The sequence below is a fragment of the Pieris brassicae genome, unplaced genomic scaffold (assembly GCF_905147105.1).
Source record: "Pieris brassicae unplaced genomic scaffold, ilPieBrab1.1, whole genome shotgun sequence".
Lineage (NCBI taxonomy): Eukaryota > Metazoa > Arthropoda > Insecta > Lepidoptera > Pieridae > Pieris > Pieris brassicae.
In genome coordinates this window covers 2,003-15,000 of record NW_025575980.1, presented here as the reverse complement: position 1 = coordinate 15,000, position 12,998 = coordinate 2,003, and the positions used below count along the sequence as shown (strand labels likewise).

At 50.5% G+C, this 12,998-nt stretch overlaps 1 non-coding gene across 1 annotated transcript in view; it reads right to left on the bottom strand.

Moving 5' to 3' along the window:
* The window catches only part of LOC123719318, a 1,906-nt gene extending 381 nt beyond the window's left edge, over positions 1-1,525 (bottom strand). The window contains exon 1 of the ribosomal RNA XR_006755379.1: positions 1-1,525. This exon is cut by the window's left edge and continues 381 nt beyond it. This is a non-coding gene — a ribosomal RNA (small subunit ribosomal RNA).
* Between the last annotated feature and the right edge of the window lie 11,473 nt (positions 1,526-12,998).

Here is a 12,998-nt window from a genome sequence, read left to right as displayed (position 1 = left end):
TCAATCTCGTGCGGCTCGAAGCCGCCGGTCCCTCTAAGAAGAATTTTAATACGTCGCCAGTGAGTTGCGCTCCCCGAGAGTCGCGCACACCTTGAATGACGACGCCTATTTAGCAGGCTAGAGTCTCGTTCGTTACCGGAATTAACCAGACAAATCGCTCCACCAACTAAGAACGGCCATGCACCACCACCCACCGAATCAAGAAAGAGCTGTTAATCTGTCAATCCTTCCGGTGTCCGGGCCTGGTGAGATTTCCCGTGTTGAGTCAAATTAAGCCGCAGGCTCCACTCCTGGTGGTGCCCTTCCGTCAATTCCTTTAAGTTTCAGCTTTGCAACCATACTCCCCCCGGAGTCCAAAATCTTTGGTTTCCCGGAAGCTGCCCGCCGAGCCATTGTAGTAACGTCGGCGGATCGCTAGATGACATATTTACGGTTAGAACTAGGGCGGTATCTAATCGCCTTCGAACCTCTAACTTTCGTTCTTGATTGATGAAAACACCTTTGGCAAATGCTTTCGCTGATGTTCGTCTTGCGACGATCCAAGAATTTCACCTCTAACGTCGCAATACGAATGCCCCCAGTTATCCCTATTAATCATTACCTCGGAGTTCTGAAAACCAACAAAATAGAACCGAGATCATATTCTATTATTCCATGCACGAAATATTCAAGCGGCATTTTGAGCCCGCTTTGAGCACTCTAATTTGTTCAAAGTAAAATTGTCGGCCCACCTCGACACTCACCGAAGAGCACCGCGATAGGATTTTGATATTGAACCGGCGTTTTACCGCCGGCTCACCGACGATATGCTCCGCAGACGTGTCAGTATCACCGCGGATGCGGTGCACCGACAGCGCGGCGCACAAATGCAACTACGAGCTTTTTAACCGCAACAATTTTAGTATACGCTATTGGAGCTGGAATTACCGCGGCTGCTGGCACCAGACTTGCCCTCCAATTGTTCCTCGTTAAAATATTTAAAGTGTACTCATTCCGATTACGAGGCCTCGTAAGAGTCCCGTATCGTTATTTTTCGTCACTACCTCCCCGTGCCGGGAGTGGGTAATTTGCGCGCCTGCTGCCTTCCTTGGATGTGGTAGCCGTTTCTCAGGCTCCCTCTCCGGAATCGAACCCTGATTCCCCGTTACCCGTGACAACCATGGTAGTCGCAGAAACTACCATCGAAAGTTGATAAGGCAGACATTTGAAAGATGCGTCGCCGGTACTGGACCGTGCGATCGGCAAAAGTTATCCAGATTCATCAAAATTAACGACTTCGGACGCATGGCCCTCCGCCGATTGGTTTTGATCTAATAAAAGCACTCATCCCATCACTGGTCAGAGTTCTGATTGCATGTATTAGCTCTAGAATTACCACAGTTATCCAAGTAACTGAGTAAGATCTAAGGAACCAAAACTGATATATTGAGCCATTCGCGGTATCGCCTTAATACGGCTTGCACTGAGACATGCATGGCTTAATCTTTGAGACAAGCATATAACTACTGGCAGGATCAACCAGGGAGCTGCTTACGCAAACGACACGCCTACACCGCGGTCACGCGGCTTCGGCGAGCCGCTGGCTCGGCGGCGTCGAGGGGCGCGCGCTTGCGCGCGCGCCTTCTCGACACGCGTGAACGTAACGCGTCGAATTTGCACGCGACGCGACGTTCGCGCTTCATATCGATAGACTAACTTTGACCGGTCTACGAGCGGCCGTCCCGTCACGATCTCGCAACGAGGTGATGTACAACGATGCTCGACCACTGTGAGGGACATAAAACTGCAACGAACACGACCCCGCGGGCGGGAATCGATGTTGTGACAATTTGAAAATTGAACATTCATCTAAACGCAACTTCTCAATTTTTATTCAATACGTTATTGTAAACATATTAAAACTCGGCTGGCAATTACATGCGCACACACACGCATGATTCGCACTAGATACGATCAACGCCCGGAGCTTGAGGGATAAATTCCAACACGACGCTGCGCACACCGTTTCGACGATGGGCGCGTGTGCGTCCTCTTTTATACATTCTTTCCATATACGGTCGCCGTGGCGACCGCGCACGTGTCGAACACGCTAGGCGCCCTGCGTTGAGGTGTGCCTAGAAGCGTATTCTTTTAACATCACAGATAACACCGGGGGAGACGGTCCCAAATCTTGGTCGATTGGTAACATCACCATACGGTCTGCGAACGCGGTGCTATAATATAATTTTATATTATATTATATAAAATATGAGGAGGAGTAGTATGTATATTCTTTGTTATTTTGTGTTGACACAAGAGAGATATATAAAATGTACTATACACCACACACACAGAGAGAGAGAGAGCTGGGAAAGATCTCGGCGGTCTCGCATTCGAAATACGAATTTGATATAATTTCCTCCGAAAATCCATACCCATATCTATATCATCCATGCGCGAATATATGTATATAATATTCTCACACTTCGCACAAACACAAAAACAAAAACAAGAACACATTCTCTCTCGTCCGTCGTTCGTCTATATAATAGACACGAACGACGCGCGGCAACGAGAACGAGTCGACGCTGTGCGCACGACTGTTTCGCTCCACATCTATACCGAGAGCAATAGTCCGCGTCGGCATTGGAGCGGACGTCGAATGTTTCTCGTAGAGCGAGCGAGAGAGAGACGATTTTTCATTTTATTATGTATGTGTATTGGCGTGCAGTAGTAGCACGTAGTAGTACTAGTAGTAGTAGTAAAAAAATATTATTATTTATTTTATTGACTGATATGATTTTGTTTGTTTTCTTTTTTTTGCATAGACATTTGTATTGATAGATATGTTTCTCGTTGAAGCTCGCAGCACACGCTCAGAGAAATGGCAATGTGGGTTTATTTGAAGAAAAAAAAAACAATTAATTTATTAATAATATGTATGTATGTATGTATGTATGTATGTATAATAATGAATTATAATAATTATTCCGATGCAACGTCAGAGGAAAATGTTTCTCGTACAGGTGCGGCGCGCGACGGCCGGCCGCTCGACAGTTTCGCGCCGAATGTTTCTCGTTGAAGCTCGCAGCACACGCTCAGAGAAATGGCAATGTGGGTTTATTTGAAGAAAAGAAAAAACAAAAAAAACAATTATATTTATTAATAATATGTATGTATGTATGTATGTATGTATGTATGTATGTATAATAATGAATTATAATAATTATTCCGATGCAACGTCAGAGGAAAATGTTTCTCGTACAGGTGCGGCGCGCGACGGCCGGCCGCTCGACAGTTTCGCGCCGAATGTTTCTCGTTGAAGCTCGCAGCACACGCTCAGAGAAATGGCAATGTGGGTTTATTTGAAGAAAAAAAAAAAAAAAAAAAAAACAATTAATTTATTAATAATATGTATGTATGTATGTATGTATGTATGTATAATAATGAATTATAATAATTATTCCGATGCAACGTCAGAGGAAAATGTTTCTCGTACAGGTGCGGCGCGCGACGGCCGGCCGCTCGACAGTTTCGCGCCGAATGTTTCTCGTTGAAGCTCGCAGCACACGCTCAGAGAAATGGCAATGTGGGTTTATTTGAAGAAAAGAAAAAACAAAAAAAACAATTATATTTATTAATAATATGTATGTATGTATGTATGTATGTATGTATGTATAATAATGAATTATAATAATTATTCCGATGCAACGTCAGAGGAAAATGTTTCTCGTACAGGTGCGGCGCGCGACGGCCGGCCGCTCGACAGTTTCGCGCCGAATGTTTCTCGTTGAAGCTCGCAGCACACGCTCAGAGAAATGGCAATGTGGGTTTATTTGAAGAAAAAAAAAAACAAAAAAAAAACAATTAATTTATTAATAATATGTATGTATGTATGTATGTATGTATGTATAATAATGAATTATAATAATTATTCCGATGCAACGTCAGAGGAAAATGTTTCTCGTACAGGTGCGGCGCGCGACGGCCGGCCGCTCGACAGTTTCGCGCCGAATGTTTCTCGTTGAAGCTCGCAGCACACGCTCAGAGAAATGGCAATGTGGGTTTATTTGAAGAAAAAAAAAACAATTAATTTATTAATAATATGTATGTATGTATGTATGTATGTATGTATGTATGTATGTATGTATAATAATGAATTATAATAATTATTCCGATACAATGTCAGAGGAAAATGTTTCTCGTACAAGATCGCCACGCGACGCGACAAGATGCCGTTCAACGGCACGATATCTACAACTCTGTCGATAGATATGTAGATAGTATCTACTCTGTCAAGTATATGTGTGTAACGTGTGGTGGTGTGTGGTGTGGGGTTTTGTTAGCGATAGCGATACGTTTCTAGTTAAAATTGAATATTTAAAAATAAAAACTCTTCTGGTAAGAAAAACTATTTATGGTTTATTATGGTGTGTCTAGTGCAACAACATCAACATTGTCATAATCATAATAATATAATTATTATTAGGGCTATAGGTTAACCTTCCAAATAGGGACCGTCGATTTAAATGTCGATATTTTTAATTATTCTAGATAGTACTCACTAAAAGAAACTTAAGTGCTTGCTTACTTACTTACTTAGTTGATTGAGTTTTTTTTTTTTTTTTTGAAACTTTTTCATACAAATTGATATATAAGACATATATGGCCGTTACCGACCGCCGACCAAAATCTATTTCATAAAACCGACATAAAATTGATGTCAAACGTCAATCACTTTGAGTTGACTAAGTGTAAGGGTTCAGATTATTTTGAAAGTATCGATCATTTGCGATGCATACGAGAAAAAGATCATTCATTTCATTGTTTGTAAGTTGTAAATTTTGTGTATTATATTGTAATTCTTGAGTGAGAATTGAGTGTTTACTTACTTACTTACTTACTTACTTATTGAATATCCAAAAAGTACCCAAAACCGAATCAGAGCGCCCCACTATTCACGCGGTCTTGTCTGCCCTACCCCTAGAGTGTATATAAAAGCTCGGAGGCGCGCAGGGAGAGCAGCCCTCACCCGCCGTACCCAAAGCGCGGGCATCATGCAAGCCGTAGCGGCTGAGGCTGGTCGCCGAAGGCGACCAAAAAAGCCGAGGCTGCGTAGGCTTGAATAAAATGCCCTGCGCTTTTGGTACGCAAGGGTGGAGGGGCTGCATTTCCCGTAGCGTCGGAGCAGTACAAAAACCAATTATCATCCATTGTTCGGTTAGGTTAGGTTAGGTTTAGGTTTGTATATTAATATTTTTTATTTTTTTATTTTTAATATGATGCAAAATGAATTTTTATCATTTTGTATGTGTGTATGTATATATGTATTTATGTATGTATTTTTTATATATTTATTGTGCGTTGCGTGTTTTACAATACAAAATAGAAAATGTTTCTCGTACAAGAGCGACGCGCGACCGACCGGCCGGTCGGCAGCTTCGCGCCGAATGTTTCTCGTACAAGATCGCCACGCGACGCGACAAGATGCCGCTCAACGGCACGATATCTACAACTCTGTCAATTATATGTGTGTTGTAACTAGCGGGGTTTTGTTAGCGACAGCGATACGTTTCTAGTTAAAATTGAATATTTAAAAATAAAAACTCTCCTGTTAATCAAAACTATGTATCGTTTTGTTTTGTTTAATAGAGTTTACAAAAATATAATATTTTTTATATTATATAATTGATTATTGATTGATTGTTTGTTTGTTGTGTATTCTTCGTGTCGTCGTCTCTCATCGGTTGGACACACACACGATGTTGATAATTAAAAATAATCAAACACCACCGCGGCCGCCAACAAAGAGACGACGGACGACACACGCCCCGCCGCCTCACAAGAGCGAACAAACAACGCGTAATAACCACCGATCTCGTCCTCGGACGAATCACCTGGCGTAGGGCTGAGTCTCAACAGATCGCAGCACGACGCTGCTCTACCGAGCACAACACCCCGCCAGGAACGTAAGTCGTCTACAGACTATTCCGAGCCCCGACATCGAACTGAGTTGTATTCGAAACTTCGACGCCGTAGTGCACGTGTTAAGACCGCTCGCACCGATCGTCGCGTTCCAAATGGGCTCCGACGTCGCGCGTCACGAGTGACGCGCGACTAGTAAAATCACATTGTTTAGAGCCTCCCGACACTCGGGGCTCCACAGTGAGAATATCCTTGCCGGATTCGGCTAGGCTGGCTTCGGCCTTAGAGGCGTTCAGGCATAATCCCGCGGATGGTAGCTTCGCACCACCGGCCGCTCGGCCGAGTGCATGAACCAAATGTCCGAAACTGCGGTTCCTCTCGTACTGAGCAGTATTACTATCGCAACGACACGCCATCAGTAGGGTAAAACTAACCTGTCTCACGACGGTCTAAACCCAGCTCACGTTCCCTTTTGATGGGTGAACAATCCAACGCTTGGCGAATTTTGCTTCGCAATGATAGGAAGAGCCGACATCGAAGGATCAAAAAGCAACGTCGCTATGAACGCTTGGCCGCCACAAGCCAGTTATCCCTGTGGTAACTTTTCTGGCACCTCTTGCTAAAAACTCTTTATACTAAAGGATCGATAGGCCGTGCTTTCGCAGTCCCTATGCGTACTGAACATCTGGATCAAGCCAGCTTTTGCCCTTTTGCTCTACGCGAGGTTTCTGTCCTCGCTGAGCTGGCCTTAGGACACCTGCGTTATTCTTTGACAGATGTACCGCCCCAGTCAAACTCCCCGCCTGGCAGTGTCCTCGAACCGGATCACGCGGGAGTTGAACGGCGACGAGCGACGAGCGCCACGTCGCCACTCTACACGCTTGGAACGAAACACCGTACGCGAGCCGATTGCAAAATCGACCGCGCACCGCTTCCGCCCAACCGAGTAAGTAATGAAACAATGAAAGTAGTGGTTTTTCAGCGACGACCGCGAACGATCTCCCACTTATGCTACACCTCTCATGTCTCCTTACAATGCCAGACTAGAGTCAAGCTCAACAGGGTCTTCTTTCCCCGCTGATTCTCCCAAGCCCGTTCCCTTGGCTGTGGTTTCGCTAGATAGTAGATAGGGACATAACCCACCAACCTTCCCATGGTCCTTCCGACCTCGCGGTCATGCGGACCGGGTCTCGACCGAATCAATGGGAGATGCGCCGGTGAGTCTTTACGCACTCTGTGCATCGTCACCGGCGCACTCTCTTGACTCCCTACAAATTTACGCAATTTCTGTCCCGTGCGCATTCTCCCTCTCTCTCGAGAGGGCTGCGCGAGGCGCATTCTCCCCCCGGGGGGCTGCGGACAACACAAGAGAACGGCTCGTCGTCGGTGTCGATCTTTCCACGTCAGCGTCGCGTCCCGTCGTGTATTGCTCGTGCAGTGCTCGCCTCAGTCCCTTCTCCTCGGCATCTATCTCGCTTCTCGCGCGATGCCAGGCGCGTGCGAATCTACTGAACGCGGCATAGTTCGCCTCCGAGGCCACGAGATCCGCGAAGTAAACCGGTCCCGGCCCGCCCGTCACCACGCGGTCCAGCATCTCCTCCCTCTCCCGATCGTACAGCCCGCACTCCCATAGGACGTGATCCCTGTACTCCTCCGCAAGCCCGCACGGGCACGTCCCGACCTCTTTGAGACCAAGGTCCCGCAGGCGGCCGTTGAACGCGCCGTGACCTGCCAAAAGCTGCGACGTGAAGTAGTCGGGCGCTACCCACGCCGCGCGAAGTCTACCCCTGACGCAAGGGAAGAAGCGCTGCAGGTCGCGCCCCCTCTCCTCGACCTCCCAGCGCTCCTGCCACTTGTCAACCACCTCGGAGTGGACCCTACGCTTTAGGTCATTGACCTCTCCCTTGGCCGTTTCCCTTTTCGTCGCCTGAATCTTGCCCGCACGGTACACTTCGAGATCCGCCGGCAGCACGCCGCCCAGGACGGCCAGCGCCGGCGTGCTTGTCGTCCGATAGGCCTTCGTCAAGAGCACCAACGCAGACCTCTGGGCTCGCAGCAGCCGACTCGCCACCACAAACGCAAGAGATCTGCCATACCACACCGCAGCCGCGTACGTAATGGTCGCGACAAATGTTCCGTAGTATAACAACCGGAGCGCCGGGTATCTGATACCCCAGTTGGAGGCAGACACTCTAGCCATCTTCCCGAAGCACCTTGCACCTCTGTCGCCGATGTCTTGCGCGTGTTCCGCAAACGTGCCGCGCTCGTCCAGCACCACGCCGAGCAGCTTCGCCACGCCGACGGCCTTCACCGAGTCGCCCCCCAGCCGGATCACCGGCGGACGCTGGAACCTGCCCTTCAATGTTATAGACTGCGTTTTCGAAGACGAAAACGACAGCCTATTCCGCTGGCCCCATTCGAGCGCCAGTTGAAGAGTGGTCGCCGCCTTCCACTCGATGTCCGCCCGGGAGTTCGCCTCGATCAAGACCGTGACGTCGTCCGCGTACGCTACCAGCTCTACTCCTGGGGGCACCGCCATCCGCAACAAATCGTCCACCAGAATGTTCCACAGTGTCGGCCCTAAAACAGAGCCCTGTGGGCAACCCATGGTAGAGTTCTTCCAGACGGACACGTTATTCGCGAACATCCCCACCCTTCTACCGGTAAAGTACGAACACAGCAGTCTATAAACGTTGCGAGAACAACCGCCCTGCTTAAACTTGACCAGGACCATCGGCCACCATGCGTTATCGAACGCGCCCGAGATATCCAATAGGATGGCCTGGACGTACTTGTGGTTCGTCTCTCGCACGACGTCCAATACTCTGCTCAAAGCAGTCACCGTCGACTTCCCGTGCATGAATCCGTGCTGATTGGGCGATATACGGCCGTATAGGCCCGGTGTACACTCGCAGATCAGCCTCTCCAGGATCTTCCCCAGTACCGACAGAAGCGTAACGGGCCTGTACGCTTTCGGGTCCGTGAGTGGTCTCCCATTGCCCTTCGGTATAACAACCAGCCTTCCGATCTTCCAAACGTCTGGAAACACGCCTTCTCGGACACACTTGCTGTAAATATACATCATTTCCGACGCGGCCACATTCCAAACGACCTTGGCAATCCGCGCCGTGATACCGTCTAGCCCCGGACATTTATTAGGTAGGCTCTTCACGATCCTATCGAGTGCTGACCTGTCCACTATGTCCACGTCTTTTCCCGACGGCGCGAAAGCGGCGGCAAGGCGTACCCTTGAGTGGTACGGCGAATCGACCGCCACATCATCGTCCGGGTACATGATCGCCAGAACTCCAGACATCGCTTCCTCCATGTTCGTAGCAAATCCCTGCGATAGCTTCATACCGTTTACTACTCCCGAGGGTGGGCGCACGCGCCCGCTAGCGAGCCGGTACGCCATTCCCCAGGGATCTTCATTCCCAGAGTCGGAAATTCTTCTGTAGTGCTCGGTTTCGGCATTCCGCATTGCCTTCCGGTACCTAGTACGGGCAAGATGAAAGCGTTTTCGCGCAATCTCTTCGCACAGGCCGCCCGCGCGCCTTGCCTGTTGCCACTCCCGACGAAATTTATTATGCTGCCTGCGGAGGCCGTCCAGTTCACCCGACCACCACTCGTAGCCCCCATGCCGTTTAGGCTTCACCACCCCCAAACATTTCTCCGCCGAAGTCACGACAGCGGAAGTAAACGCCGAACAAATAGCCTGAGCAGGAGCGTTAAACGTTATCCTGCCCACGCGCAACGTTAAGTCCGAGCGGAACCGGTCCCAATCCACCCCGCGGTCACGAAACCTTATCGGCTCCATGCCCTGTTCACTGCTACGCGCCTGATGCAGTTGTCCCGAGGAACTAGCTGATCCGAGATGGATCACAAACGTAATCAGGCGGTGGTCACTCGCGCTGAGATCGGCGTGCACGGTCCATCCGTCGATCCGAACTCCTCTCGTTCCCAGAGTCGCGTCAATGTTGGAGCTCCCATTCGGTGAACTAAAGGTGTCCGGTTGGCCTTGGACGTTGTGGACCAGGAGACCCCACGACAGCACGAAACTCTCCATAGCCGTCCTACGCTGCTCTGCCACTCTGCCTCTTCCTTCACACTGGTCCTCGCGACTGTACCACAGCTGAGAGTGGGTGTTTGTGTCGACACCTATGACCACGCATTTTCCTCGAAGCGCTTCCAGCACTCGTTCCAAGTGCTCCAGGTGTGGGGCTATCTCATCCTTGTACTGGAAGTACGCCGACACCACGTACACGGTGTTTTCCCCCCCTCCCAGCTGTGCCACGAAACAGTGAGACGTGCACAAGTTGCGGAGTACGAGCACTGCCAGATCGTCTCTCAGCACGATGATTCCTGCCATTGGGGCCACATCGTGCTGGTATAGGCCCGGCAGCCTAGCTGCCGGGTATTGTTCTTGCACCAGACAGACGCTGAGGTCCAGATTCCTCGCGAGAGCCGGCAGCTCCTTGGTGGCCATCGCCGACCCTTGCAGGTTTACTTGTCCGACCGAGATGTCCGTCTTGTCTCCTCGTGAACCGCCTATGGACCTATAATCCATAGTTGGTTCTTTCTAAGGATCGCTTCTCCGCCGCCTGTCTCGCCGGGCACTGTACCGAAGCGGTTCGGTGGTCCTCCGACGGCTTCCCTGCTTTTTTACAGGTGGCGCACCTACGGAAGGTGTTTTTGCACGCTTTATGCGTGTGGCCATCCTCGCCACAGTTCCCGCAGGTGTCCACCGTTGCCCTGCAGAAGCGTGCCGCGTGCCCGTAGCCCTGGCACTTCCCGCAGCAGGTAGCGTCGGCGTAATCGCGCACGACATGACGCTCCCACTCTATATAGACCCGCTCTTTGGAGACCAGCTTGTCTCGCCAAGCTGGGCTACACCGCAGCACCACCGTGGTGCACGCTCCTCCTCGCGCGCTCTTCTTGAAGGCCACGTCGACCTCCTCCTTTCGCCACTCTTGTTGACCCGCAAAGTTCTGGGTGCGCAGCGCCCTCAGGAATGCGCCCGAGTCTACCCTAGCGCCGTCAACCGCAACGACCGCAACGAGAGGGGCCCTCGGTTTCGGGACCTGCACCCGCAAATTGTCCGGTACCGCGCGCCTAATTTTGTCCGCGTCTCCCTTGCTCGCTGCCTGGACAATCACACCCGCGTTCCCTATCTTGCGCACCTGCGCAATTCCGACGCCTAAGGTCTGGGGGTCCAACGCCTTCTTCAACGCCGCTTTTGTTTGGTCTGCAGTCTTTATCTCCTCCGACTTCTCCGCCGCTGGGTAGAAGGCCAACACCGTTCCCGCCGATGACGGCTTTGGTTTAGGACCTCGCCCCGTATTCAACGCGTTCGCGTAACTGTTTGCCGATTCTTTAGGAGTCGTGCCCTCCTCCTGTCTTCCGCTGCGCGCACCGTGCTCCAGCGCGCATATCTTAAGGCGCTCTTCGCCCAGCTGCGCCGACAGGAGGGCAATGATGCCTGTTAATTTCTGCACCTGTGTGCCTATCTGTGCTATCTCCAACTTGTTAAGTTTCGACGTCGACGCCGATGTCGCCGCCATGATCGCCTCCCCGGCCGAGTTCGCCTCCGCGACATATTTGCCCACGGTTGTCGGAGCGTTTGTGTCGGGCTCTCTCGGTAACTCCGCCGTAGGTCCCGTCTCCGCACGTGGAGAAGCTGAGCCAGGCGTACGCACCTGGCATACCCGCCGCCGCGTCGCCTCCTCCAATTCTAGGGGCGATGTACCCTTGCGCTTCCGAGCACCATCTTCCCGTGGACGCACCGATGTATCGCGCGGCGGGGGGGTCCGCATCAGGGACTTGCGCGGTGCAAACCCTGCTTCTCGCCCCTGCCGCTCCAACTCTTCCAATTCTCGCTCCTTTGACGCCATAATGGCGTCAAAGGCATTTTTGTCCATCGCTTATGACCCTATTGCAACTTCCGTCGTCTCTACCGTCGACTCTACCGTCGTCTCTACCGTCGTCTCTACCGTCGACTCTACCGTTGACTCTACCGACGACTCTACCGTCGACTCTACCGTCGGCTCTACCGTCGACTCTACCGTCGACTCTACCGTCGACTCTACCGGCGACTCTAACCGACGACTCTACCGATGACTCTACCGACGACTCTACCGGACGACTCTACCGACGACTCTACCGACGACTCTACCGACGACTCTACCGACGACTCTACCGACTCGACGACTCTACCGACGACTCTACCGACGACTCTACCGACGACTCTACCGACGACTCTACCGACGACTCTACCGACGACTCTACCGACGACTCTACCGACGACTCTACCGACGACTCTACCGACGACTCTACCGACGACTCTACCGACGACTCTACCGACGACTCTACCGACGACTCTACCGACGACTCTACGACGACTCTACCGACGACTCTACCGACGACTCTACCGACGACTCTACCAACGGCTCTACCGACGACTCTACCTAAGCTCTACCGCTCCACCAGAGTCAGACCGAGACGCCTATATCTTATCTCCCTATCCGCACGTACTGGCTACACGTCACCGATCACGTCAGTGAGACAAAGAGCGAGATGTATTTTATCCCGCTCTAACGCACCTATGCTACGTCACCGATCACGCCAGACCGGTGTGAGACGCACTATGCGTTGTGTCCCTCTCTAACACGTACCGGTCACCCCTACACAACTACGTCACTAATCACGCCACCAAGCGAGAACAAAGGAATGTTTCTCGTAGTGATTCAGCATTAATAACTATATAAATTAACGGAAATCTAATCAACAATTTAAATAATAAGTAATTAACGATTATTCTAGTCCTTATTAGTGCACTAGCACTTACCGCGCCGCGCGGTTAGCCACGCGGCTTCCTTTAAAATCCTCCCAGGTCCTTTAGCACAGCACAACAACACTTTAAATAAATAATAACACGCACTTACGCAAAACGAAAATAACCAAACACTATAAATAATAAAAAGAATAAAACGATAGACGACAATATATCGAAATAATCGCGGAGCAATTTATAGACACGTGTACACGTCCGCACTCTGCGAATGCCGAACGACGAGTAGTAGATAGGGACAGCGGGA